We start from the raw sequence: 26,325 nt of genomic DNA, 5'->3' as shown, positions 1-26,325 counted from the left end.
GGAAACAGACCAATCATAAGAATTGGACCATTAAAACATGCCCCATTATTTGAAAGGCTCGAAACACTAAACAAGGCCCATAAGAATTGGACCATTAAAACATGCCCCATTATACAAAAGGCTTGAAACACTGAACAAGGCCCCAATCATATATAGGATCTCTAAGATTTGAATCAATCATAGGCAAGGTTGACCCATGCACCAAGTATCACAAATAGATCCCAACTATAGAATAAGTAGCTCACAAATAATACTTAAGAACTAGAATACGAATACCTAAACAATCTACATTCAATTGCAAAATGTTGACAAATTTTATGACTAGCTTCCTCCTCCCTAAAAGAACTTGATTGTATGTGGTATCCACCTAGGCTACAAAACATGAACTAACTGATTCAATTGCGGAAAACAAAATACAACATATCAATTGGTTTGAAACCGAAAATGGCCCAATCACAAAAATAGTTTGGAATACTAAATAAGGTCCCAACCATACCAATGGTTTCGATCACTAAAAATCTACACAATCATGGTAATAAAACAATCGTATGGATAGTTTGGATCATTTAAAATAGGCACAATCATTTGAACAAGCTTACAAATAGTCAATCATGTGAATGATACAAATCAACTTGGTAAATCAATTGGCTTACGTCATTGAAAACAACCTCAATCATGTGACTAGTCATAGATTTGATTGTTGAACACGTATATTATTATATCATTTGGTTCAAATCACTAGAAACGACCTAAATCATAGGAATCACTAGAAACAACCTAAATCACATGAAGAGTTTGGATAAAATGAAAATGGCCCCAATCGTATTAAGGAATTGGATCACTACAAACCAACCACATGAATGGATTGGATCAATTGAAATGATCCATGCATATTAAATTAAAAGTTTGAGATAATGAAAACTGGCTATATCGTATGAATGGTTTAGATACCCAACACACACTACCATAATAACGATTTGTATCACCAAACAGAAGCCCATCATATGAATTTGGATCGTTGTAAAAAGTAACATGACTATTTGAATTGTGTATCGAACTGAGGAGGGCCCTACAAAATTAACGATGTGGATCATTGAGAACCAACCTAAAATATTATGAATAGATGGATCAACTTAACATATCCATTAGGATGGGTCATGGAAAGAGTCTTTAATCATATGATGAGTTTAGATCACTAACAGCATTACGAATCATATGATGCATTCGGATCGTTGAATGGGTCGAATCATATAAAAAGTTCAAATCCATTAAAATGGCCCAAACACGTCAATGGTTTTGATCCATTGAAATGACCCATGCATGCCAAAGGTTTGAGCACTAGAAATGGGCCAACTCATATGAATAGTTTGGATCATTTCTAAAGCTGAAGCGGATCCTACAGAATTTAGGGAATGGATCAACTTAGCATATCCATTGCCATGGATCATGAACAGCAACTTCAATCATATGATGAGTTTGGATAATAAAAAGCAGCTTCAATCATATGATGAATTTAGATTGCCAAATGAGCCGAATCATATGACCAATTTGGATCCAGTAGATGGCCCAAGCATGTTAATGTTTTTTATCCATCGAAATGGCCCATGTCAAAGGTTTGGCTCACTAGAAATAGGCTAAATCATATGAATTTGGATCCATGTAAAAAGAAACTTGACTGTTTGAATTGTGAATAGAATTGAAGATGGTCCTATAAAATGAACGATGTGGATCACTGAGAACCAACCTCAAATATTATGAATAGATGGATCAACTTAACATATCCATTGGGATGGGTCATGTAAAGAGGCTTTAATCATATGATGAGTTTACATCACTAACAACAGCACGAATCATATGATATATTTGGATTGCTAAACGGGCCAAATGATATAAGTTCAAATCTGCCGCAATGGCCAAAGCAAGTTAAAGGTTTTGATCCATTGAAATGGCCCATGCATGTCAAAGGTTTGGATCATTAGAAATGGGCCAAATCATATGAATTTGGATCCTTATAAAAAGAAACCTGACTAATTGAATTGTGTATATAACTGAAGAGGGTCTAACAAAATTAACGATGTGGAGAACTTAGAACCAACCTCAAATATTATGAATAGAAGGATAAACATACCGTATCAATTGGGATGGGTAATGGAAAGAGGCTTGAATCATATGATGAGTTTAGATCACTAACAGCAGCACGAATCATAAGATGCATTTGTATCATTGAATGGACCGAATCATATAAGAAGTTCAAATCCGCTAGAATGGCCCAAGCACGTCAAAGGTTTTGATCCATTGAAATGGCCCAAGCATGTGAAATGATTGGATCACTAGAAACGGGCCAAATCATATAACAATTTGGATCATTTGTAAAGCTTAAGAGGGTCCTAAAAAATTTAGGGCATAGATCAACTTAGCATATCTATTGCCATGGATCACAAAAAACAACTTCAATCATATGATGAGTTTGGATCATGAACAGCAGCTTCAATCATATAATGAGTTTGTATCACCGAATGATCCGAATAATATGAACAATTTGAATCCATTGAATGGCCCAAGCATGTCAATGTTTTTTATCCATCGAAATGGCCCATGTTAAAGGTTTAGATCAATAGAAATGGGCCAAATCATATAAATTTGTATCGTTGTAAAAAGAAACTTGACTGTTTGAATTGTGGATAGAATAGAAGAGGGTCCTATTGAAATTAACGATGTGGATCACTAAGAATCAACCTCAAATATTATGAATAGATGGATCAACTTAACATATCCATTGGGATGGGTCATGGAAAGAAGCTTCAATCATATGGTGAGTTTAGATCACTAACAACAGCACGAATCATATGATGTATTTGGATCGTTGAATGTGCTAAATCGTATAAGAAGTTCAAATCCGCTGAAATGGCCAAAGCACATCAAAGGTTTTGATCAATTGAAATGCCCAAGCATGTCAAAGGTTTGGATCACTAGAAATGGGCCAAATCATATGAACTGTTTGAATCATTTGTAAAGCTAAAGATGTTCGTATGAAATTTAGGGCATGTATCAACTTAGCATATCCATTAGCATGGATCATGAATAGCAACTTCAATCATATGATGAGTTTGGATCATGAAAAGCAGCTTCAATCATATGATGAGTTTGGATTGCCAAATGAGATGAATCATATGAACAATTTCGATCCAGTAGATGGCCAAAGCATGTCAATGTTTTTTATCCATCGAAATGGCCCATATCAAAGGTTTGGATCACTAGAAATGGGCCAAATCATATGAATTTAGATCCTTGTAAAAAGAAACCTGACTGTTTGAATTGTGTATAGAATTGAAAATGGTCCTACAAAATTAACGATGTAGATCACTGAGAACCAACTTCAAATATTATGAATAGATGGATCAACTTAACATATCCATTGGGATGGGTCATGGAAAGAGGTTACAATCATATGATGAGTTTAGATCACTAACAGATGCATGAAACATATGATATATTTGTATTATTCAATGGGCTGAATCATATAAGAAGTTCATATCCGCTGGAATGGCCCAACCATGATAAAGGGTTTGATCCATTGAAATGGCCCAAGCATGTGAAATGATTGGATCATTAGAAATGGGCCAAATCAAATAAACAATTTGGATAATTTGTAAAGCTTAAAAGGGTCCTGCAAAATTTAGGGCATGAATCAACTTAGCTTATCCATTGGCATGGATCACAAAAAACAACTTCAATCATATGATGAGTTTGGATCATGAACAACAGCTTCAATCGTATGATGAGTTTGTATCACCGAATGATCTGAATAATATGAACAATTTGAATCCATTGAATGGCCCAAGCATGTCAATGTTTTTTATCCATCGAAATGGCCCATGTCAAAGGTTTAGATAAATAGAAATGGGCCAAATCATATAAATTTGTATCGTTGCAAAAAGAAACTTGACTGTTTGAATTGTGGATAGAACAGAAGAGGGTCCTATTAAAATTAACGACGTGGATCACTAAGAACCAACCTCAAATATTATGAATAGATAAATCAACTTAACATATCCATTGGGATGATCATATGGTGAGTTTAGATCACTAATTGCAGCACGAATCATATGATGTATTTGGATCGCTGAATGTGCCGAATCGTAAAAGAAGTTCAAATCCGCTGAAATGGCCAATGCACATCAAAGGTTTTGATCCATTGAAGTGGCCCAAGCATGTCAAAGGTTTGGATCACTAGAAATGGGCCAAATCATATGAACAGTTTGAATCATTTGTAAAGTTGAAGATGGTCCTACAAAATTTAGGGCATGGATCAACTTAGCATATCCTTTGGCATGGTTCATGAATAGCAACTTCAATCATATGATGAGTTTGGATCATGAAAAGCAGCTTCAATCGTATGATGAGTTTGGATCGCCAAATGAGCCGAATCATATGAACAATTTGGATCCAGTAGATGGCCCAAGCATGTTAATGTTTTTTATCCATCAAAATGGCCCATGTCAAAGGTTTGGGTCACTAGAAATGGGCCAAATCATATGAATTTGGATCCTTGTAGAAAGAAACCTGACTGTTTGAATTGTGTTTAGAATTGAAGATGGTCCTACAAAATTAACGATGTGGATCACTGAGAACCAACCTCAAATATTATGAATAGATGGATCAACTTAACATATCCATTTGGATGGGTCATGGAAAGAGGCTTCAATCATATGATGAGTTTAGATCACTAACAACAGTATGAATCATATGATGTATTTGGATCGCAGGCCCTTCAACAGTTGCAATCTCTCCGGTAGCTCGTCATACTACAGCCTCAGCCTCTCCTACTGCAAATCAAGTTACCACATCTCCTATGACCCGATCTCGGGCTAAATCATTGTCTCCTATTGTTTTGGCCCAACCAGCTCCTTCTCCAGTTCGAAGTACACGCCTTCTTCCTGTAAAGACTGTTTATAAAGAAAAACAGACCATATCGGTGGAAGACAGTTCTTCAGAATACTCGGCTAACACTGACAGTGACGATCTATCTTCTTCTACGAGTTTGACTAACGAAGGAGATGCTTTGCTAGATGCGAATACTGATGTTGAAGTAGACGTTAGGAAGAAAGAGATGTCAGGACTAAATCTCCGTTTCGTGATATTCCAACTGATCCAAATGTTCCTCTTCCAACCACAATGGATCCTCTAGAAGAAGATCCACTTGACTACGAAGAATACAAATGTTCCCCTGGAGTGAATATCTTCTTCTCCTTCGATGCCACGTATTCTCCGCGGATTGTAAAGACTACCGGCACGACTGCTCATGGAGCACCAATGTTAACAGAGACGGAGGCTCAATCGTCAAGACTTCCAATAGAAACAGAGGATGCTCCTCTTCGTCACAGCACAGAGGAAACTTTGCCAGCCGTAGCTGCACCACTTGATTCTCCTACTCGTGTAGATAAATCTCTCACGGTGCGTCCTTCCTTCATTTAACCAGTGGCTAGGAGTTTGGAATTCTCTTCGGACCTGCTGATGTGCCGACCCCAACAACTGTTGATTCTAGCACGAGAGGAGCTCAAGAACTCTCCTTCACCGTTGCTGCAATTACAGATACACCAGGATCTGTAATTCCTTCAACCTGCTCTGCTCAAACTACACCTGTCATGGTTCCTGAACAAGGTACATATATATACATAACTACTTTCTTATTTGATGTACCCTCCTTTTCTAACCTCGCAATCCTCTTTTCCTTCTTATTCAGCCACAATCATGCTAACCCCGAGTGGTTCCGAGGGCTCTAACTCAATGGCTATGGTCTTTGATGGACTTTCATTGGAGAAAGTATCTCCTCTCACGTTAGGATTATTCAAGAATGCACTCCTATTCATGATCAATGCTTTTAAAGACCCAACTCAATGGCTTTTCTTGGATAGTGCCTTGGCTGTTCTTGCTCACTCTGCTCGCCTTGCACATGTCAACGTTCAATCCCTCCATGACTATCTATCAAAATTCTATAATTCGACTAAAAATTTAGAAGCTGCCCGAAGTGTTGTTGTTGCTCCGGAAATCCTCGATCGTCAGAAAGAATTGGCATCACTTAAAGAGCAACTTTCTTATTCAGATGAATTCAGAATATTTTGAGCCCATTGGAATGGTAACTTGACACCTTCCAGATGAGACCAGAATTGCCTAATTCGGAGACTGTTCGATATCCTAAAAGCATGTTGGTACTCTTTGATTGTCATTTTCCAATATGGAGTGTAAATCCTTCCAAATCATGTGATCCAATGAAGATGCTCATAACTCCATCGTTTGATGTTGGATTGGGTCAATTTTTAGTCATCTGAAAGGTCCTTTAGTGCACTTTCATTTTTGACAGGAATCGTCGTATTCCGAGACCATTTGGGCATCTATGAGTGGGATCGCAGTCGTCGGTCCTAAATTTTCCTTCATCTCCTTACCCATTAGTAACCCTCATAGCACACTCTTCACAGGACGAATTCAGACTATTTTGAGCTTATTGAAATGGTAACTTGAAAAGCTGACAGATGAGACCAGAATTACTTAATTCGGTGACTATTCGATATCCTAAAAGCATGTTGGTACTCTTCGATCGTCTTTTTTCGATATGGAGTGTAAATATTTCCAAATCGCGTGATCCAACGTAGATGGTCATAACTCGATCATTTGATGTCAGATTGGGTCGATTTTTTGTCATCTGAAAAATCCTTTAGTGCTCTTTCATTCTTGATAGCAATTGTCATATTTCGAGACCATTTGGGGATCCATAAGTGCCACCACAGTCGTCGGTCCTGAATTTTCCTTCATCTCATTGTCTATTAGTAACCCTCATAACTCACTCTTCAGAGGTCGAATTCAGATTATTTTAAGCTCATTAGAATGGTAACTTGACAAGCTTCCAGATGAGACCAGAATTGCCTAATTCGGAGACCGTTCGATATCCTAAAAGCATGTTGGTACTCTTCGATTGTCTTTTTTCAATATGGAGTGTAAATCTTTCGATCCAACGGTGATGCTCATTACTCCATCATTTGATGTCGGATTGGGTCAATTTTTAGTCACCTGAAAGGTCCTTTATTGCTCTTTCATTCCTGACTAGAGTCATCGTATTCCGAGACCATTTTTGCATCCATAAGTGGGATCGCAATCGTTGGTCCAAAATTTATCCTTCATCTCCATGTCTTATAGTTACCCTCATAACTCTCTCTTCAAAGGTCAAATTCCAACTATTTCGAGATCATTAGAATGGTAGCTTGACAAGCTTCTAGAAGAGACCAGAATTGCCTAATTCAGAGACCGTTCGATATCCTAAAAGCATATTGGTACTATTCGATCATCTTTTTTCAATACAGAGTGTAAATCTTTCAAAATCGCGCGATCCAACAGAGATGCTCATAACTCCATCGTTAGATGTCGGATTGGGCCAATTTTTATTCATCTGAAAGGTCCTTTACTGCTCTTTGATTCCTCTCCAGAATCGTCGTATTCCAAGACCGTTTGGGAATCCATAAGTGGGATCGCAGTCGTGGGTCCTAAATTTATCCTTTATCTCCATGTCCTATAGTTACCCTCATAACTCTCTCTTCATAGGTCGAATTCAAACTATTTTGAGGTCATTGAATATGGTAGCTTGACAAGCTTCTAGATGAGACCAAAATTGCCTAATTCAGAGACCGTTCGATATCCTAAAAGCATGTTGGTACTCTTCGATCGTCTTTTTTCAATATGGAGTGTAAATCTTTCCAAATCGCGCGATCCAACGGAGATGCTCATAACTCCATCGTTTGATGTCGGATTGGGTCGAATTTTAGTCATCTAAAAGGTCCTTTACTGTTCTTCCATTCTTGAAAGGAATCGTCGTATTCTGAGACCATTTGGGAATCTATAGGTGGGATCGCAGTCGTCGGTCATATATTTATCTTTCATCTCCATGTCCTATAGTCACCCTCATTACTCTCTCCTTAGAGGTCGAATTCAAACTATTTTGAGGTCATTGGAATAGTAACTTGACAAGCTTCCAGATGAGACCAGAATTGCCTAATTCGGAGACCGTTCGATATCCTAAAAGCATGTTGGTACTATTCGATTGTCTTTTTTCAATGTAGAGTGTAATCTTTCCAAATCGCGTGATCCAACAAAGATGCTCATAACTCCATCGTTTGATGTCGGATTGGGTCAATTTTTAGTCATCTAAAAGGTCCTTTAGTGCTCTTTCATTCCTGACTGCAATCGTCATATTCCGAGACCATTTGGGCATCCATAAGTGGGATCGCAGTCATCGGTCCTAAATTTATCCTTCACCTCCATGTCCAATAGTTACCCTCATAACTCTCACTTTAGAGGTCGAATTCAAACTATTTTGAGGTCATTAGAATGGTAACTTGACATGCTTCTAGATGAGACCAGAATTGCCTAATTCGGAGACCATTTGATATCCTAAAAGCATGTTGGTACTCTTCGATTGTCATTTTCCAATATGGAGTGTAAATCTTTCCAAATCACACGATCCAATGGAGATACACATAACTCCATCGTTTGATGTCAGATTAGGTCAATTTTTAGTCATCTGAAAGGTCCTTTAGTGCACTTTCATTCTTGACAGGAATCGACGTATTCCGAGACCATTTGGGCATCCATAAGTGGGATCGTAGCGGTCGGTCCTGAATTTTCCTTCATGTCCTTGTCCATTAGTAACCTTCATAACTCACTCTTCATAGGTCGAATTCAGACTATTTTGATCTTATTGAAATGGTAACTTGAAAAGCTGCCAGATGAGACCAGAATTGCCTAATTCGGAGACCATTTGATATCCTAAAAGCATGTTGGTACTCTTCGATCGACTTTTTTCAATATGGAGTGTAAATCTTTCCAACTCACGCGATCCAGTGGAGATGCTCATAACTAAATCATTTGATGTCGGATTGGGTCAATTTTTTGTCATCTAAAAGGTCATTTAGTGCTCTTTCATTCCTAACTGGAATCGTCGTATTCCGAGACCATTTGGGCATCCATAAGTGGGATCGCAGTCGTCGGTCCTGAATTTTCCTTCATCTCATTGTCTATTAGTAACCCTCATAACCGACTCTTCAGAGGTCGAATTCAGACTATTTTGAGCTCATTGGAATGGTAACTTGACACGCTTCCAGATGAGACCAGAATTGCCTAATTCGGAGACCGTTCGATATCCTAAAAGCATGTTGGTACTCTTCGATTGTCATTTTCCAATATGGAGTGTAAATCCTTCCAAATCGCGTGATCCAACGGAGATGCTCATAACTCCATCGTTTGATGTCGGATTGGGTTGATTTTTAGTCATCTGAAAGGTCCTTTAGTGCACTTTCATTCTTGACAGGAATCGTCGTATTCCGAGACCATTTGGGCATCTATGAGTGGGATCACAGTCCTCGGTCCTAAATTTTCCTACATCTCCTTGCCCATTAGTAACCCTCATAACACACTCTTCATAGGACGAATTTAGATGATTTTGAGCATATTGAAATGGTAACTTGTAAAGCTGACAGATGAGACCAGAATTACTAAATTCGAAGACTGTTCGATATCCTAAAACCATGTTGGTACTCTTCGATCGACTTTTTTCAATATGGAGTGTAAATATTTCCAAATCGCGCGATCCAACGTAGATGCTCATAACTACATTGTTTGATGTCGGATTGGGTCAATTTTTTGCCATCTGAAAGGTCATTTATTGCTCTTTCATTCCTAACTAGAATCGTCGTATTCCGAGGCCGTTTGGGCATCCATAAGTGGGATCGCAGTCGTCGGTCCAAAATTTATCCTTCATCTCCATGTCCCATAGTTACCATCATAACTCTCTCTTCAGAGGTTGAATTCAAACTATTTCGAGGTCATTGAATTTGGTAGCTTGACAAGCTTCTAGATGAGACCCGAATTGCCTAATTCGGAGACTGTTCGATATCCTAAAAGCATGTTGGTACTCTTCGATTGTCTTTTTTCATTATAGAGTGTAAATCTTCCCAAATCGCGCGATCCAATGGAGATGCTCATAACTCCATCGTTTGATGTCGGATTGGGTCAATTTTTAGTCATCTGAAAAGTCCTTTACTGCTCTTTCATTCCTGACTAGAATCGTCGTATTCCGTGACCATTTGGGCATCTATAAGTGGGATCGCAGTCGTCAGTCCTAAATTTATCCTTCATCTCCATGTCCTACAGTTACCCTCATAACTCTCTCTTCAAAGGTCGAATTCCAACTATTTCGAGGTCATTGGAATGGTAGCTTGACAAGCTTCCAGATGAGACCAGAATTGCCTAATTCGGAGACCGTTCGATATCCTAAAAGCATGTTGGTACTGTTCGATCGTATTTTTTCAATATAGAGTGTAAATCTTTCCAAATCACGCGATCCAACGGAGATGCTCATAACTCCATCGTTTGATGTCGGATTGGGTCAATTTTATGTCCTCTGAAGGGCACTTTAGCTCTCTTTCATTCCTAACTTGAACCTTCGTATTACGAGATCATCTGCGCATCCATAAGTGGGATCGCAGTCATCGGTCCTGAATTTTCCTTCATCTCATTATCTATTAGTAACCCTCATAACCGACTCTTCACAAGTCAAATTCAGACTATTTTGAGCTCATTGGAATGGTAACATAACACGCTTCCAGATGAGACCAGAATTGCCTAATTCGAAGACTGTTCGATATCCTAAAAGCATGTTGGTACTCCTCGATTGTCTTTTTTCAATATGGAGTGTAAATCTTTCCAAATCACGCGATCCAACAGAGATGCTCATAACTCCATCGTTTGATGTCGGATTGGGTCAATTTTTAGTCATCTGTAAGGTACTTTATAGCTCTTTCATTCCTCATTGGAATCGTCGTATTCCGAGACCATTTGGGCATCCATAAGTGGGATCGCAGTCGTCGGTCCTAAATTTATCCTTCATCTCCATGTCCTATAGTTACCCTCATAACTCTCTCTTCAAAGGTCGAATTCAAACTACTTCGAGGTCATTGGAATGGTAGCTTGACAAGCTTCCAGATGAGACCAGAATTGCCTAATTCGGAGACCGTTTGATATCCTAAAAGTATGTTGGTCCTGTTCGGTTGTCTTTTTTCAATATAGAGTGTAAATCTTTCCAAATCGCGCGATCCAACGGAGATGCTCATAACTCCATCATTTGATGTCGGATTGGGTTAATTTTTAGTCATCTGAAAGATCCTTTACTGCTCTTTCATTCCTGACTAGAATCGTCATAGGGCATCCATAAGTGGGATCGCAGTCGTCGGTCCTAAATTTATCCTTCATCTCCATGTCCTATAGTTACCCTCATAACTCTCTCTTCAGAGGTCGATTTCAAATTATTTCGAGGTCATTGAATTTGGTAGCTTGACAAGCTTCCAGATGACACCAGAATTGCCCAATTTGGAGACCGTTCGATATCCTAAAAGCATGTTGGTACTGTTCGATTGTCATTTTTCAATATAAAGTGTAAATCTTTCCAAATCACGCGATCCAACGGAGATGCTCATAACTTCATCGTTTGATGTCGGATTGGGTCAATTTTTAGTCATCTGCAAGATCCTTTATTGCTCTTTCATTCCTGACTGGAATCGTCGTATTCCGAGACCATTTGGCCATTCATAAGTGAGATCGCAGTCATCGGTCCTAAATTTATCCTTCATCTCCATGTCCTATAATTACCCTCATAACTCTCTCTTCAAAGGTCGAATCTAAACTATTTCGAGGTCATTGAATTTGGTAGCTTGACAAGCTTCCAGATGACATAAGAATTGCCTAATTCGGAGACCGTTCGAAATCATAAAAGCATGTTGGTACTCTTCGATCGTCTTTTTTCAATATAGAGTGTAAATCTTTCCAAATCGCACGATCCAACGGAGATGCTCATAACTTCATCGTTTGATGTTGGATTGGGTCGATTTTTACTCATCTGAATAGTTCTTTAGTGCACTTTTATTCTTGACAGGAATCGTCGTATTCCAAGACCATTTGGGCATCCATAAGTGGGATCGTAGTCGTCGGTCCTGAATTTTCCTTCATCTCCTTGTCCATTAGTAACCTTCATAACTCACTCTTTACAGGTCTAATTCAGAAAATTTTGAGCTTATTGAAATGGTAACTTGAAAAGCTGCCAGATAAGACCAGAATTGCCTAATTCGGAGACCGTTTGATATCCTAAAGGCATGTTGGTACTCTTCGATTGACTTTTTTCAATATAGAGTGTAAATCTTTCTAAATCACGCAATCCAATGGAGATGCTCATAACTCCATCGTGTGATGTCGAATTGGGTCGATATTTAGTCATCTGAAAGGTCCTTTAGTGCTCTTTCATTCCTGATTGGAATCATTGTATTACGAGACCATTTGGGCATCCTTATGTGGGATGCCAGTCGTCGGTCCTGAATTTTTCCTTCATCTCCTTGTCCTACATTAACCCATATAACTCTCTCTTCAGAGGTCAAATTTAGACTATTTTGAGGACATTAAAATGGTAACTTGACAAGCTTCCTGATGGGACCAGAATTGCCTAATTCGGAGACCGTTCGATATCCTAAAAGCATGTTGGTACTCTTCGATTGTCTTTTTCCAATATAGAGTGTAAATCTATCCAAATCACTCGATCCAACGTAGATGCTCATAACTCCATCATTTGATGTCGGATTAGGTCAATTTTTAGTCATCTAAAAGGTCCTTTACTGTTCTTCCATTCTTGAAAGGAATCGTCGTATTCTGAGACCATGTGGGAATCCACAGGTGGGATCGCAGTCGTAAGTCATATATTTATCTTTCATCTCCATGTCTTATAGTCACCCTCATTACTCTCTCCTCAGAGGTCAAATTCAAACTATTTTGAGGTCATTGGAATGGTAACTTGACAAGCTTCCAGATGAGACCAGAATTGCCTAATACGGAGCCCATTCGATATCTTAAAAGCATGTTGGTACTCTTCAATCGTCTTTTTTGAATATCGAGTGTAAATCTTTCTAAATCGCATGATCCAATGGAGATGCTCATAATTCCATCATTTGATGTCATATTGGGTCGATTTTTAGTCATCTGAAAGGTCCTTTACTGCTCTTTTATTCCTGATAGGAATCGTTGTATTCCGAGACCATTTGGGCATCCATAGGTGGGATCGCAGTTGTCGGTCCTAAATTTATCCTTCATCTCCATGTCCTTTAGTAACCCTCATAACTCTCTCTTTAGAGGTCGAATTCAAACTATTTTATGGTCATTGGAATGGTAACTTGACAAGCTTCCAAATGAGACAAGAATTGCCTAATTAATTCGGAGACCGTTCGATATCTTAAAAGCATGTGGTACTCTTCGATTGTCATTTTCCAATATGGAGTATAAATCTTTCCAAATCACACGATCCAACGGAGATGCTCATTACTCCATTGTTTGATGTCGGATTGGGTCAATTTTTAGTCACCTAAAAGGTCCTTTAGTGCACTTTCATTCGTAACAGGAATCGTCGTATTCCGAAACCATTCGGGCATCCATAAGTGGGATCGTAGTCATTGGTCCTGAATTGTCCTTCATCTCCTTGTCCATTAGTAACCTTCATAACTCACTCTTCACAGGTCGAATTCATGCTATTTTGAGCTTATTGAAATGGCAACTTGAAAAGCTACCAGATAAGACCAGGATTGCCTAATTCGGAGACCGTTTGATATCCTAAAAGCATATCGGTACTCTTCGATCGACTTTTTTCAATATGGAGTGTAAATCTTTCCAAATCGTGCGATCCAATGGAGATGCTCATAACTAAATCATTTGATGTCGAATTGGGTCAATTTTTTGTCATCTGAAAGGTCATTTTGTGCTCTTTCATTCCTAACTGGAATTGTCGTATTCCGAGACCATTTGGGCTTCCATAAGTGGGATTGCAGTCATCGGTCTTGAATTTTCCTTCATCTCATTGTCTATTAGTAACCCTCATAACTGACTCTTCTGAGGTCGATTTCAGACTATTTTGAGCTCATTGGAATGGTAACTTGACACGCTTCCAGATGAGACCAGAATTGCCTAATTAGGAGACAGTTCGATATCCAAAAAGCATGTTGGTACTCTTCGATTGTCGTTTTTTAATATGGAGGGTAAATCTTTCTAATCGCGTGATCCAATGGAGATGCTGATAACTCCATCATTTGATGTCGGATTGGTTCAATTTTTAGTCATTTGAAAGGTCCTTTAGTGCTCTTTCATTCTTGAGCGGAATCGTCATATTCTGAGACCATTTCGGCATCCATAAGTGGGATCACAGTCATTGGTCCTAAATTTTCTTTCATCTCCTTGTCCATTGGTAACCCTCATAACTCACCTTCACAGGTCAAATTCAGACTATTTTGAGCTTATTGAAATGTTAACTTGAAAAGCAGCAAGATGAAACTAGAATTGCCAAATTCAAAGACAGTTCGATATCCTAAAAGCATGTTTGTACTCTTCGATCGTCTTTTTTCATTATGGAGTGTAAATCTTTCTAAATCGCATGATCCAACGGAGATGCTCATAACTCCATCGTTTAATGTCGGACTGGGTCAATTTTTTATCATCTGAAAGGTCATTATTGCTCTTTCATTCTTAACTGGAATCATCATATTCCGAGACCATTTGTGCATCCATAAGTGGGATCGCAGTCGTCGGTCCTGAATTTTCCTTCATCTCATTGTCTATTAGTAACCCTCATAACCGACTCTTCAGAGGTCGAATTCAGACTATTTTGAGCTCATTGGAATGGTAACTTGACACGCTTCCAGATAAGACCAGAATTGCCTAATTCGGAGACCGTTCGATATCCTAAAAGCATGTTGGTACTCTTCGATTGTCTGTTTTCAATATGGAGTGTAAATCTTTCCAAATCACGCGATCCAAAAGAGATGTTCATAACTCCATCGTTTGATGTCGGATTGAGTCGATTTTTAGTCATCTGTACGGTCCTTTACTGCTCTTTCATTCCTGACTGGAATCGTCGTATTCCAAAACCATTTGGGCATCCATAAGTGGGATCGCAGTCGTCGGTCCTAAATTTATCCTTCATCTACATGTCCTATAGTTACCCTCGTAACTCTCTCTTCAGAGGTCGAATTCAAACTATTTCGAGGTCATTGAATTTAGTAGCCTGACAAGCTTCCAGATGAGACCAGAAATGCCTAATTTGGAGACCGTTCGATATCCTAAAAGCATGTTGGTACTCTTCGATTGTCTTTTTTCATTATAGAGTGTAAATCTTTCCAAATCACATAATCCAATGGAGATGCTCATAACTCCATCGTTTGATGTCGGATTGGGTCGAATTTTAGTCATCTGAAAGGTCCTTTACTGCTCTTTTATTCCTGACTAGAATCGTTGTATTCCGAGACCATTTGGTCATCCATAAGTGGGATCGCAGTCGTCGGTCTTAAATTTATCCTTCATCTCCATATCATATAGTTACCCTCATAACTCTCTCTTCAAAGGTCGAATTCCAACTATTTCGAGGTCATTGGAATGGTAGCTTGACAAGCTTCCAGATGAGACCAGAATTACCTAATTCGGAGACCGTTCGATATCCTAAAAGCATGTTGGTACTATTTGATCATCTTTTTTCAATATAGAGTGTAAATCTTTGCAAATCACGCGATCCAACGGAGATGCTCATAACTCCATCGTTTGATGTCGGATTGGGTTGATTTTTAGTCCTCTGAAAGGTCCTTTAGTGCTCTTTCATTCTTGACTGGAATCGTCGTATTCCGAGACCATTTGGGCTTCCATAAGTGGGATCGCAGTCGTCGGTCCTAAATTTATCTTTCAACTCCATGTCCTATGGTTACCCACATAACTCTCGCTTCAGAGGTCAAATTCAAACTCTTTTGAGGTCATTGGAATGGTAACTTGACATGCTTCCAGATGAGACCAGAATTGCCTAATTCGGAGACCGTTCGATATCCTAAAAGCGTGTTGGTACTCTTCGATTGTCATTTTCCAATATGGAGTGTAAATCTTTCTAAATCGCGCGATCCAATGGAGATGCTCATAACTCCATCGTTTGATGTCAGATTGGGTCAATTTTTAGTCATCTGTAAGGTCCTTTATGCACTCTCATTCTTGACAAGAATCGTCGTATTCCGAGACCATTTGGGCATCCATAAGTGGGATCGTAGTGGTCGGTCCTGAATTTTCCTTCATCTCCTTGTCCATTAGTAACCTTCATAACTCACTCTTCACAGGTCGAATTCAGACTATTTTGAGCTTATTGAAATGGTAACTTGAAAAGCTACCAGAGGAGACCAGAATTGCCTAAATCGGAGACCGTTTGATATCCTAAAAGCATGTTGGTACTCTTTGATCGACTTTTTTCAATATGGAGTGTAAATCTTTCCAAATCGCGCGATCCAACGGAGATGCTCATAACTAAATCATTTGATGTCGGATTGGGTCGATTTTTTGTCATCTGAAAGGTCATTTAGTGCTCTTTCATTCCTAACTAGAATCATCGTATTCCGAGACCATTTGGGCATCCATAAGTGGGATCGCAGTCGTCGGTCCTGAATTTTACTTCATCTCATTGTCTATTAGTAACCCTCATAACCGACTCTTCAGAGGTCGAATTCAGACTATTTTGAGCTCATTGGAATGGTAACTTGACACACTTCCAGATGAGACCAGAATTGCCTAATTCGGAGACTGTTCGATATCCTAAAAGCATGTTGGTACTCTTCAATTGTCATTTTCCAATATGGAGTGTAAATCATTCCAAATCGCGTGATCCAACGGAGATGCTCATAACTCCATCGTTTGATGTCGAATTGGGTTAATTTTTAGTCAACTGAAAGGTCCTTTAGTGCACTTTCATTCTTGATAGGAATCGTCATATTTCGAGACCATTTGGGCATCTATAAGTGGGATCGCAGTCGTCGGTCCTGAATTTTCCTCCATCTCCTTGTCCATTAGTAACCCTCATAACTCACTCTTCACAGGTCAAATTCAGACTATTTTGAGCTTATTGAAATGATAACTTGAAAAGCTGACAGATGAGACCAAAATTACCTAATTCAGAGATGTTCGATATCCTAAAAGCATGTTGATACTCTTTGATCGTCTTTTTTCTATATGGAGTGTAAATATTTCCAAATCGCGCGATCCAACGTAGATGCTCATAACTCCATCATTTGATGTCAAATTGGGTCCATTTTTTGCCATCTGAAAGGTCATTTTGTGCTCTTTCATTCCTAACTAGAATTGTCAAATTCTGAGGCCATTTGAGCATCCATAAGTGGGATCGCAGTCGTCGGTCCAAACTTTATCCTTCATCTCCATGTCCTATAGTTACCCTCATAACTCTCTCTTTAGAGGTCGAATTCAAACTATTTCGAGGTCATTGAATTTGGCAGCTTAACAAGCTTCTAGATGAGACCCGAATTGCCTAATTCGAAGACCGTTCAATATCCTAAAAGCATCCTGGCCAAATCTTTTATTGCGTTTAAGACTCTAATTGGGAGGAAATGAGCTGATTTCATCAATCGGTCCACAATCACCCAAATGGAATCATGTCCCTTCTTCGTCTTCGGTAACCTTGAAATGAAATTCATAGAGATGAAATCTCATTTCCATTCAGCTATAGGCATGGGCTGAAGTAAACTAGGAGGTCGGCGATGTTCGGCCTTGATCTGCTGGCACGTGAGACAGCGGGACACGTAATCTGCTATGTGGGCCTTCATGTTGTCCCATCAGTACGAATGTTTCATATCCTGATACATCTTTGCACTACCAGGATGCATCGCCATCTTCGAATTGTGAGCAGCTTCGAGAACTTCCCTTCTCAAGTCATGAAGATTTGGGACGCATAGGCAGCCACGATAACGTAAACCTCCATCCGAACTAACTCGCCATTCAGAGTCTTCCTCGTCACTAGCTAGTTTCCTCATCTTCACCAACCATTCATCTTCCCCTTGAGCCACTATGATTTGGTCATCGATAAGTGGCTATACACGAATATGTGCGACGCTCTCGAACGACTCCTCTACCTTAAGCTTCTGCTCAAAATCTCGCACAAATTCTACCATATTCCATTCCTCTATCATCAGCAAAGCTACAAATGCTATCGCTTTCTTACGGCTCAACGCGTCTGCCACAAGGTTGGCCTTGCCAGGATGGTAGGAGACCTTAAACTTGAATTCTTTCAAGGTTTCCATCCATAGTCACTGCCTCATATACAGGTCACTCTGCGTGAATATGTATCTGAGGCTCTTGTGGTTGCAAAAGAACTCGAACTCCTCTCTATAGAGGTAATGTCTCCAGAGCTTTAATGCAAAGATAACGGCTACCAACTCTAGGTCGTGCGTAGGGTAGTTCTCCTCGTGCTTCCTCAACTGTTGCGAGGCATAAGCAATCACTCTGTCCTTCTACATCAGAACACAACCCAAACCAATATGAGAGGCATCGGTGTATATCTTATATTTAACCCCTTGTCTAGCAATACTAGCGTGGGTGCGGATGTTAACTTGTCCTTCAATTCCTGAAAGGCCGCTTCTGCCTTCTCATTCCAGGCAAACTTAAGATCTTTCCACGTGAGCTGAGACAACGGTCTGGCTATCTTGGAAAAGTCCCTAATGAATCGACGATAGTAAGGAAACTCCTCACTTCAGTAACCGAACCTGACTACTCCCAGTCCTGAACTATGGTCACCTTAGCAAGGTCCACAGCTATTCCTTCCTTGGACACCACTGTCCTAAGAACTTAACTTCTTCTTTCCAGAAGTCTCACTTCTTATACTGGGCAAACAACTAGTTCTCCCTGAGAGTATCAAAGACTACTCGCAGGTGCTCCTCGTGATCTTTTCGACTCTTGGAGTATATCAGGATGTCATCTATAAATACAATGATGAATCGTTACAAATACGGGCGAAACACCTAGTTCATCAGGTCTATGAACACGATGGGTGCGTTTGTGATTCCAAATGACATCACAAGGAACTCGTAGTGTCCAAAGCTGCTTCTGAACGCTGTTTTCTACACGTCCTCATCCTGACGCACAACTGGTGATACCCTGACTGTAAGTCGATCTTAGTGAACTACTGTGCCCCTTTCAACTGATCGAACGGATCATCTATCCTGGGCAAAGGATACTTGTTCTTTACTGTCACTTAATTCAACCTGCGATAATCAATACACAACCGCAGTGATCTGTCATTCTTCTTTACAAACAACGCAGGTGCTCCCCAAGGAGATACACTCGGTCGTATGAAGCCTGCATCCAACAGATCATCGATCTGTCTCCTCAGTTCCTCCATCTCACATGAAGGCATGTGATACGTCGGTAGAGATATAGGTGTCACACCAGGCACTAGATCAATGGTAAAATCAATCTCGCGCTGAGGAGGTAATCCAGGTATATTCTTGAATACATCCGCAAAATCCTGAACTACTGGCATGTTCCCAAGTGTCGGACCACCAACATTTTCTAGCAAGGTAGCATAACAACTAATGCGGTAATACTAACTGACCTGAACCGGGAACGTAAATGTCGTGCCCTCAGGTCCATGGGTTGTCACCACCCTAGTATCACAATCGATCTCTGCCTTCATCTCGGTGAGTCAATCCATACTGAGGATCACATCGTAATGACACAGCGGGGCAATAATCAGGTCGACGAGTATTATTCTGCTCCCTAAGTCTATCAAACAACCCTTACACATCTTGGTAGTGTCTGAGAAAGTCCCTGTAGCGGTAAGGAGTCTCAACCCAACCATAAGACTAGTTTCCAACCCCAGTCGCTTGACTGCTGCACATGATATTATAGAAATAGTGGACCCGGTGTCCACCAATAAGAAGACTGGTGTACCTTGAATATGTGTTGTGACTTCAAAAGCCATCGGTGTTGTAACTGCTGTCTCGGATGCCTCAGCTGTAAGTGAGTGCACACGAGCTTGTTGAGGTCGATTCGGCTGCGGTGCCATAGGTCGCTGAGGTGGCCTAAATTGAGGTATGGGTGGCCAGTAAGAAGGCTGTGTAGGTGGTACTGAACGTAGAGGTGGAGCCGAGATATCTGGGGGCATCTGACGGTTGATCTTCTGAGGGGGCATGAAGCCATTGTCCCTCATCCTAGTAAAACAGTAAGTGTCAAAATGGCCCGACCTCTTGCAATAGGTACACCATACATCAGGTCACCTCGGCTGTGTCGATGGAGCCGTAAGCCGAGGAGGAGAATCTGCTCGTGGCCTCTTGCCAAGGAACGGTCTGCTCGACAAATCTGGTCGAGGCCTCAAACCCATAGATACGCATGCACAGGATAGTCTGTCCCCATCCTGCTCATCTCGTAGAGACCTGTTCACTATCTCGGCATAGTTGAGAATGTTAGCGCAACACATCTTCGTGTGTATCTCTGGTCGTAGACCCTCAAAAGATCGCAGCATTCGCATTCGCTCGTCTGCTAATATTAAGGGAGCGCATCTAAGTAGCTCCGTGAACCTATTCTTGTACTCTGCCATGGTCATCCCTCCCTGTTGGAGGCAAAGAAACTATCCCTCCTTTTCATTGCGGTACGTGAGGGGAAAGTACTTCTCATGGAAGTGGGTCTCAAAAGCATCCCATATCCATACATGTCCTACGGGAACTATCTGCAGGATGTTATCCCACCACAGACTGGCCTCCTTCTCGAACATGTAGGTGACCAGTTCAACCTGCTCTGCCTCAGTACAGTGTAGCGGCTTCAGTATCTTAGAGATGCGGTCAAGCCAATACTCGGCCTCCTCAGGTCTGTAAGTACCTGCAAAAGTAGGAGGTCGAAAGCGTTAGAATCGCTCAAATAAGCCGTAGCACTCATGTTTCCAGCAGGGTGCACAGGTGGTGCAAACAGGGCCATACTTATGTTTTGGGCAAGGGCCCCCGCGATGGTGGTCCAAATCTGCTGCTGCTGCTGCATAAGGAGCATCATCTGCTCCAACCTATTAGGAGGAGAAGCCGCCTGAGGCATGTATGGCGTCGAGGTAGACGCGTGGTTCTGCTCTAGAACCGGTGATGGAAAAGGTGTTGGCCCGTTGGTGGGGCCAGTGGTCGGCTGTGAATCTGGCATAGTCTCGTGATTCCGGCCCAAACCGAGGTCTGTATGGGTATCGCTTAGGGGAGGTGCCCCGTCACTCAATTCGCCAAGTGTAAGACGTACCGTACTCCGAGTGGCCTTAGGTGGCATCCCCTATACACATCATAGGGTGCAACCCGTGTAAGATTTAACATAACAACACTCAATTTCTCGAGCATTCTACACATTTCATAGCAAAAGGAGCTGCATGCATTTCATTTAACCAAAATTGTCACAATACATGAGATGTAGTTTTGCATGAATCATGATAGAAGATGCATGTGAGCTAATCTAACAAAGCTTTTGAACACTAAAACATTACAACTACTCTACCATACTACTGAGCCTATCAAGGCTATAACATAGAAAATAAGAAAGCAAAGAAGACCCAAAGATGGCTACAACATAGGACTAGTCGTCTGAATCTGGTGATGGTGGAGGAGAAGTCTTGTCTTACAGACCGCACAGGAGAGCCTTCAAAGTGCAAAACACCTTAAATTTTTGTTTCATGAAGGCCCTATTCTCTTCAACTTCGGCCTAGGTCTCTCTGACCTCCTATCGCAAGGCGACTTGGCCCTCTTCGATCTGAGCCAAGCGGGCTTCTAAGGCAGCCCGATCCTAGTGGTGCTCATGTGTAGTGAGTGGAGAGCCCTCATCAGAGTTTGGGCCTCCTCTTCTTCCTCTTCCTACTCTTCCTCTTCATCGCTTCTTTCCTCACCTTCCTCATCCTCACTTCCCTCTTCCCCTTCACCTTCTTCCTCTATCTCATCACCATATTCATCATGACGGGCTTGGCATGGTCGTGTCCCAATACCCATGTTGTTGAGCGTAGAGTCATTGATAAAGTGAATCGGCACAAGCTCTATGTCAAGTCGGTAGCCGAACTCGTGAGCGAGCTTGCATATGAGTCTGCCAAATAGGAGTGAAAGATCTCCCCAAACAGAGCGTGCAGTCTGTACTATCTGTAGCAGGATGAATGTAGGCAAACATAGCCTGTCTACCTGCCCCGCTCTGTATAGGAAGGCCACCATCAAATGCGTGCATTCGGTGCGATTGCTCCACCTGAGATACACATTGTATGTGAATATGTGGTGGAGTAGGCGAAAGTCAGGGGTCATCTTCGTCGCTGGGAGGTAGTTGCCTCGACTCCAATGGATCGATCGGCCGCAAAGAAATCACATGCGGTAATCTCTTTCACGCGCACTCCTGAGGTTCTTCTCACTAGCATGAACCTCACCGCGCTCCATCCCCATGATCCGAGCTATCACACCAACATCAATTGTGGCTTCTCGCCTTCCCACAGGAATAAGGAACTATAAAGGCTCTAGCGATGGGTCTCGTATATGGGCGTAGAAGGCTCGAACAGTGCTCTCATACGCACGTGACTTGCCCTCAAATATGGGACCCCATCTGGTGTCCACCAAGAGGTCCAATCACCGGATAAAGCCCAAATAGCTTCTCATCCACGTGAGCTTCGTAGAGAACTCTACGACCCTGGAATCTACCATGTACGATGCTCGACTGTAGGGCTCTTTCGGGCGAAACTTGGGTGACTCGGCCCAGCTTCATCTGTGGAAGGCCTCTTCTTTCCCATGAGGGAAAGAAGTGTGGAGAGGGAGAAGATCGCAGCCACAAGCTCAAAAAGAGCCATGAAGCCAAGGGAGCTTGAAGGATGGAATGGGTTGGTGGATTTGGGGGTGTATGAGACACAAAATGGTTTGGTGTGCTCAAATGAGAGGGATTAAGGGAGATAGGTGGTTGCAGAAGATAGGTTTGAGAGAATGGTGGAGGTGGGTGCAAGAAAAGGAAGAAGATGAGATTGGAGGGGGGATTTGAGAGAAAAAATGAGATTTTTAGAAGTTTGGAGAGCTTGGAGGGGTGAGAATGGAAGAAATGAAGCAAATGGGAAAGATATAAGGGGTCCCACATGATTTCGTGGGCCCCACATGCATGTACAACCATCGGCCCGACTGGCCCGCTGACCGTGGACCGCGATGCATCGCGGTAAGGGCGATGCCATCGCGGTCCGTTGGACCTCTAGGCGATGGCATCCCCCTCCCAGGGTGCCAGAAATGTGCGGGACCCACCTCGGGTCGCACTGTTTTATGTGGTTTAGGCCGCCGAGCCCGTTTAGTACGGTTTCGGGTTCCATCTCGCGTATATTCACGCTTTCCGTGTTATTTAAGCTTGAAATACGCCGAATCACCATCTACACTCATCAACTGACGGTCTATAAAGGTATTGGGATCATCTCACATGATCACAGATGCTTACAAGTCATATTTCACGATCAATTTCACCTATCGGCGAAACTGGAAATCCTACGACTGTTTCTACGTTTCACCGCTCCCTCCTAAATCAAAGTACATTAGTGTGCGTCGTGTTACCATAATCCAGGTCTAGTTTAATCCAAATCATGCTCTGATACCAACTTGTAACGCCCTGAATTTCGAGGGTCGGCTCACAAAATTCCCGATCGCCGAATAAGGCGCCGACAGCCTCCGTAGAACCCCATTCTCGACTCCCGACGCCCATTCGCCGTTCCGATCCTGGGATGCTACAAGGAGGATTTTCCACATCAGTTTGATTCGTAATAAGCATAACCAAAGGCATAACCCACAAACACAACCAAAAACATTCATCACATTTCCACTATAATCAAAAACTTTACAGGTACAATGAGCATAAGGGAAATACAATGAAGATAGACCAAAACTCCAAGAGAAGATCAGCCACGCGTCCAAGCCTCAGCGCTGCTGCGATCCAACGTCACCTGCACGCAACGGTCGTGCATAAGCTTATAGAAAGCTTAGAGGGTGGTGAAAGTGTATGCTCAAGGTGGTAATACAGCTATCAGAGTAATGCGGAACATGCTGATGAATGCTAAGAATCCCATTAGCCGTACCAAGGCCATGCGGTGCAAGAATGATGTCGGCCATACCAAGGCCATGCAATGTAAAATGCAAGTCAAGCATACAAATCCTCATCTAAGTCCACATGTCAATACGGCTCAAATCTGGAATATCACCGGGGTCTAGTACACTCTAAACCAGATTGCCGCCCCATCGCGCGCAATAAGGTGGATGGAAAAGACCTCACTATCCGCCTGCCAATATCGGGCTCGGCTTGTCAATAGCGGACCCATTCCTCGAGCTGGTCAGACTCAGCCTAGCATTGCCCCCTACTCTCGGGCGGGTAAGGCCGCACCCCCTTCCAACCGACCACGACACAGTGGAAAGCGCAACCGTCTGGTAGTCGGCAATCAGCGCTCATGCATCCACTCGGTCTAGACGTTGGAGCAACCTCTTGGTACCATAAGGGTTTAGGGACTTTCACCCAGGGATATCTATCGCACCCCATGTAGAACAGTATTTCCGGTATCCACTCCTGCCAACCACGATACGTCTGTGGAGGCTACGGCCCTGATGTCGCTAGGGCATACAGTAACCATATCACACAATGCGAATGCATGAATCACACTATCCAGTCATGCAGCAATCCTGCGCGTATCGTGCGGTCATGTAGGGCAACACCCCCTGTACGGGAGCCCCTAAACAATCTGCCCGAAGGCTATGCTATGATCAGTCATTTCTCATATCAAGCATACGTATGATGCATATGATCATGAATCATGGAATTAAATATGTTATATGGGGTGGATGATGTTCATAATGAAGATGGGCCTAGACGGCCTACACACTACACATATGGGCCTAACAGTGGACCCAAGGGAAAGTCATAATGCGGACATTTAACCACACTATACTTACAATGTGGACGTCAAACCGACATTGCTCCCAAGGCACGACTGCCACAAATATCATATCATAAGCTATTTTGGGATCACACATTGCAATGGACCTTAGGTACATCCATTGGGCCCTTAAATACATCAAATTAGCCAAGTCACATGGGCCTTATATTCATTAAGTGAGCCACACCAATGGGCCTTATGTACATTGCAATGGGCTATAACCCGGGGGCCTCAGAACATATCAAATAGGCCTAAGCTTATGGGCCTTACACGTGTCAAATGGGCCTCGACAGTTGGGCTCCATATGTACATCAAATGGGTCTACTCACCTGGGCCTTATATGTATCAAATGGGCCTCACCAATTGGGCCCCATGTGCACATCAAATGGGCCTCAACTCATTGGCCCCATTACATCAAATGGGCCTCGACCCATGGGCCTTTTATATACATCAAAGTGGGCCTCAACCATGGGTCACAAGTACTGAAGTGGGCCTAAATCACGGGCCTCAACATTAGTAAAAAAAATATATACATATAATGTAGTATATAATATGTATATAGTATATAATATATATACATAATACATGTATATATATAATATTATATATATATATATATATACACACACACGCACACATCACAGTGGGCCCTCACACTCATCACAGTGGGCCCACACACATCACAGTGGCTCCACGTCCACCGTCCGGGCGGACGGTGGGAGTGAAACACATACATCAATGTGGGCTCCATGTGGGGCCCACCGTAATGCTTTTATGTCATCCAACCCGTTGATAAGGTCACATGGGCCAAGATAAACGGTGAAAACAAGTTTCACTCTGATCCAAAACTTCTGTGGGCCCCAGAAGGATCTCAAAGGTGGAAGTCCAGTCTCACTGTTTCTTATGGTGTGGGCCATCTGAGTCTTGGATCGAGCTGATTTTTGGGGTGGACCCACGTCAGGTAGTGGCCCACCCTATGCACGGTTTAGATGGTATATAAACATCACGGTGGGGCCCACGGTTACAGCCGTGAGGGCTGCTGGTACGTCCGTCCGCCCGGACGCTGCTGGCGCAGGCAGCGCTGCTGCCTTCTGACACACAGCAGCAACGGCTGCTGTGTTGATTTTACTTTTTTTTTTTTTTTTTGAAAAAAACGCAGATTTTACAGGTGGGGTCCACATCCAGTGAATCCACACCGTCCAGTGTTCTTCTATGACTCACTACGAGCAAAACAAGTCCAATATTGGACATATTCCAGTGTACAACCCATCAGGGGAGGTTTCAATGGTGAAAACCACCTTTTGGTATGGTATGGCCCGCCTAAAGGTCTGATGGGTCCCTTCTTTCAGGTCAACGGCTAAAAAGGGCTTGGGAAGGGAATGGATGGTGTGGATTTAATACATACATCAAGGTGGGGCCTACATGAGGGGACAACCCCCGTGGCAAGCTAATATTTATGTTTTTTTTTTTTTTTTTTTTCCAAAACGTCCAGCGTCCCTGGA

The sequence above is a fragment of the Magnolia sinica genome, chromosome 13 (genome assembly GCF_029962835.1).
Source record: "Magnolia sinica isolate HGM2019 chromosome 13, MsV1, whole genome shotgun sequence".
Taxonomy (NCBI): domain Eukaryota; kingdom Viridiplantae; phylum Streptophyta; class Magnoliopsida; order Magnoliales; family Magnoliaceae; genus Magnolia; species Magnolia sinica.
This window is presented reverse-complemented; position numbering follows the sequence as displayed.